Raw genomic sequence first — 5,224 nt, forward strand, 5'->3', positions numbered from 1 at the left:
CCAACACCTTGACTTTAACTTATCACATGCAGAGAATAGTAAGCAGCTTACAGAGATACACACATTTAGACCTGACTGCTCACCATCGGTATGTCTAAGTTCATTTTGGTATCTTGGAATGTGTGTGGCGCTCGCTCTCAGGCAAAAAGAATCAACATCTTAGACCATCTCTCAAAATTAAAAGCAGACATTTGTCTCCTACAAGAAACCCATTTACAAAAATCAGAAGAGAAATTACTCACAGACACAAATTTTAGTCAAGTTTTTTCTGCCTGCTATAACAGCAGACAAAGAGGAGTCTCTATATTAATACACAAGAGACTACTCTTCACGTTAAACAACACTGTAACGGATCCAGAGGGCCGATACATTATTATTCAGGCAACCGTATTCAATAAATTATACTCAATAGTGAATCTGTACGCTCCTAATAGTGATGATCCGGCCTTCTTCCACACATTGTTCTCTCAGCTACTCGAGCTAACAGCAGAATCAACTATCATCATCGGCGGAGACTTCAACACAGTTCTACATCCATCAGTAGATCGCTCCAGTACTACAGTACACAATCAGCCAAAGTACTACTGGAATATATGGATGATTTTGGCCTTGGCGACGGCTGGAGATTAAAAAATCCAATGAAGAGGGAATACACGTTCTTTTCTTCTGTGCACCGTTCATTCTCAAGAATTGATTATTTTCTCACAAATAATTCTGTGATTGAGAATATTTCTACTAAAATTAATCCAATAATTATCAGCGATCATGCTCCGGTCACGCTCACCTTACAAATCGCAGTGACCTTTGAACCCCCGTCGACGTGGCGCTTTAACACCTCTTTGCTTAAAGATGCAGAATTTGATAGGGTCATAAGAGGAGAGTGGGCAGACTATCTGGAAATGAATGACTCTCCAAACTCATCTCCGTCTTTACTCTGGGAAGCAGGGAAAGCTGTAATCAGAGGTAAAATTATATCATATGCCTCTTACAAAAAAAAACAGGAACAGAAAATGGAAAAGGAATTAGAGGAGAAAATTAAACTATTAACCGATGCTTACGCAGCGAACTCAAGCAATCAAACGTGGACTGAACTACAAAACACAAAACTAAAACTAGATGATATATTATCAAAGAAAACAGAGTTCATATTACAACAACTGAGATACAACGACTTTGAATATAATAACAAATCAGGCAAGTTTCTGGCGAATCAACTCCAACGTAACAGAGAAAGATCTCTCATAACAGCAATGAAAGGGTTAAATGGTGAGTGCACGCAATCACCAGAAGAAATCAATCAGATATTTTACACGTTTTACCACAACTTGTATTCAGCAGCTAATAAACCCAACCCGGAGGATATTGAGGCATTTCTCAGTAATCTGAATATGCCTCAACTATCAACAGAGTATAAGAACATTCTGGAAGCTCCGCTGTCTATAAATGAACTCCACAGCGCCCCCTAGATAGTATGCCTAACGGCAAAGCACCAGGCCCGGACGGCTTCCCGGCTGAATTTATGAAGCATTTCTGGACCATGTTAGCGCCGTTATTCTTCAGATCAGTGACAGAAATGAAAAACAATGGTCATATACGACCCCACATGAATACAGCAGCAATTAAACTTCTACTGAAGCCGGACAAAGACCCCACCCTCCCTTCAAGCTACCGACCTCTATCATTAATCAACGCCGACATCAAAATTATAGCAAAGGCACTCGCATCCAGGCTGGAGACAGTGATCCCGTCTGTAATTCACAGCGACCAAACAGGATTCATTAAAGGTCGACATTCCACCAACAATATTAGAAGACTACTAAATCTGATCAGTATGTCGCAGCGACTTGGAAAAAAGGCAGTGGTTGTATCGCTGGATGCAGAAAAAGCCTTTGATAAAGTTAGCTGGTCCTTCCTCTTTGCCGTCCTACACAAGCTTGGGTTTGGAGAGTCATTTATTCACTGGGTGTCAGTATTATATAACTCTCCCAAAGCGACCGTAACCACCAACGGGATTACCTCACAGAGCTTCACCTTGCAGAGAGGTACCAGGCAGGGCTGCCCACTCTCTCCTTTATTATTTGCAATATTTATTGAACCCCTAGCAGCAGCAGTGCGGCAAAACACCAGGATTAAGGGAATCAACGCTGCGGTGTCAGAACACAAAATCAATTTATATGCTGATGACATCCTGCTTTATTTACAAGAACCCTCGGATTCGCTGCAGGAAGTATTCAAGTTGATAGCTAAATTTTCACAACTTTCAGACTATTCCATCAATTGGACAAAATCAACATTACTTCCCATTACAGAAAAGTCATGGAACCCTGCAGACCAGGACCCAAACTACTCCTTTCCTACGGGCAATTTAAAGTACCTGGGCATTAATATTTCACCTAAACTGTCTGAGTTAACCCGATTAAACTTCACCCCACTTCTGGATAAAATCAGCAGTGATCTGAAGCGTTGGAATAACCTCCCGATATCCCTTTTGGGAAGAATAGCCACCATCAAAATGAAAATTTTACCACAAATAAATTATTTATTTTCAATGATTCCATTTAAACCAACTTCCAACTGCTTCCAGTCGTTGGATTCAGCCATCACCAAATTCTACTGGAAAAATAAAAAAGCAAGAATTAGTCTATCTACCCTTCAGAGGAGTAAATCTAAAGGAGGCCTGGAAGCCCCAAATTTTATGAATTATTACTTGGCTAACCAGCTACAATATCTTGTACTATGGATGCACCCGAATAGAGACTCTAATTACTGGTTAGAATTGGAACAGAAGGACTGCAAGGATATTAGACTCGCAGATCTCCCCTTTATCACAACAACCATTAAACGGCATAACTGTTTTAAAAACCCGATGATTTCTTCCACCTTGTCCGCCTGGTGGAAAGCGTTAGAAGTTACAAATTCTAAACTGGAACCCTGCATGTTCTCTCCAATCTGGAATAACCCTGACTTTCAGGCTAGTAATCAACCTTTCCATGTAGGTATGTGGGAACAGAAGGGAATCTCTCAACTCCATCATCTCTTTCATGACAATACGTTTATGTCATCTACAAAATTGTTCCAAAAATATGAACTCGGAAGCGGAAATTTCCTTTACTATCTTCAGGTAATGAATACAATTCAGAAAAGAATTCCAACGCTCCGGGGCCCGCCTCAGCCACCTGTATTTGTTATGGAAGTCACAAAGATTTCCCCGACAGTTAAAAAGACCCTTTCTAAGATTTATAAACTCCTCTCAAGCACAGATACGTTACTTCTTCCCATCTCAAAATGGGAGACGGATCTGTCACTAACCCTAGATCATGACTTTTGGACACAAATCTGTGAAAATGTATTTAAAATGACAAAACACAGAAATCTTCAACTCATCCAGTATAAGATCCTTCATAGAACACACATTACTCAATATATGATGAAGAAAATGGGCTTCTCTGAATCTGACATCTGTTCTCAATGCTCCCAAAATACTGCTGACACTTATTTCCATGCCCTATGGTTGTGCTCACCCGTCCAGGATTTCTGGGTCGCAGTATCACATAGACTGTCGTCCATCTTAGATTGTACGTTCCCTTTATCTCCGATCTCTTGTCTACTCGGTGACTTGGCAGAAATCGTTATTTCTAAGAAATATACGCACCCCACACTCGCAGCCCTCGCCATCGCCAAGAAAACAATCCTCGTTAACTGGAAAAATAAACAGTCTTTAAACATCAATCATTGGTTGAACCTCCTCATAGAACACATATCAATGGAGAAAATCTCTGCTTCTAAAAAGATAAATAAAAAACATTTTAAATATTTTACAGAAAGCTGGTCTCCTTTCATTAAATCATTAAATATAAATATTACAACCTGATTCTGCCTGCTAGCGAAAGCCACCACAACGATGTAAATGGTAATGCTGTTTGTTTCTGTTTTCTGTCTCCAGGACCGAGTGGATCTCAGAAATACATCACCTCCCAGCCATTCTAACTTTCTATGTTTCAGCTCCAGTCTCCAGCTCAATGTTCTTCACACAAGGATGGTTGATCTCCGGGACTGTTGGCATGCTGGGCTAACTCTTCAGGGGCTGTCCCCGTGGCTTGATATGTGCAACCCGGTTCCTCGGGTCTCTGCTGGGTGGCGCATGCGTCTCGGGCGGCCGCCGGTGTTCCGCTAGGCTGCCATGCGGGGGTGCTGGCCTATGCGTTCGGGATGGCACTGAGCTGGCGCAGTCTGTCACTCCTCTGCTGGTAGTAGCGGCCGGGGTCCGGCTGGTGACCTGGCGTGGCCATGGCCCCCTCACCTCCCCTCCCTCCTCCCTGACCTCTCTCCTCCACCCTCCCCGTCCCCTGCTCGCCCTCTTCTCCTTGGTCTCGTCTCCTGTCCTGCCTCCCCCTCGCCCCTCTCCCCTCTCCTTCGCCTCCCTTCCTCTCCCCTCGTGGTCTCCCCCTTCCCCTCTCTCCCCGCATCTCCTCTTCCGGCATCCTGCTTCCCGCCGGGGCCTCGCGGCTCCCTCCTTCCTGGGGGCTTGATTATGGGGGATGGGTGGGATGCGTCGGGGGCGGCGCTCGATCCAGGCCCTGTGCATGGTTGGGCCCTCTGACACGTGGGTGGGATGGGTGAGGCTGGGGACTATGGTCGGGCTCCCTCCTCCCCCCGCCTGGTTGGCTGGGGCCTCATGTGCTGCGCCTCTTAACTCACCACCTTAGCACAACACATTTGTAAATATACACATAGGGACATGCACCTGGGGGGCCTGGTGCTGGGGGGCGTTCACCGAGCGTCCCTCTGCAATCCCCCCCCCCCATTTTAATGCACCACATGGGGTTACGTGGGTGCTAGGCGGGGAGATAAGGGGGAGGGCGCAGGGCAGGAGTGCGCCGTTGCCCTCCTCCGCATCCCCCGTCTGGCCCCTCCTGCCCCAAATTTTAACGCACTACATACATGTGTATATAGCACCTGGGTGTCCACACATTCACGGTGTTGGGAGGGTTCCCCAGTCTGGGATCTGGGGAGCCATATAGACAGGGTATGGGGGGGGGGTTCACAATCAATTTATTTATCTTTGGCCTTGGCGCGGCATGTGGGGCCTTAGCGGGCTGGGCTTGGGGTGGGACGGTGGTCCGGCCTCCTGCTCCCTACTCTCCATCCCAGGGAATAATACTCTCCTCCCAAATGGCTGTATAGGGTCGGATAGGGCTGAAGCCCCTGCACTGTCTACTCCCGT

This window comes from Brachionichthys hirsutus, chromosome 7 (genome assembly GCF_040956055.1).
Source record: "Brachionichthys hirsutus isolate HB-005 chromosome 7, CSIRO-AGI_Bhir_v1, whole genome shotgun sequence".
Classification (NCBI taxonomy): domain Eukaryota; kingdom Metazoa; phylum Chordata; class Actinopteri; order Lophiiformes; family Brachionichthyidae; genus Brachionichthys; species Brachionichthys hirsutus.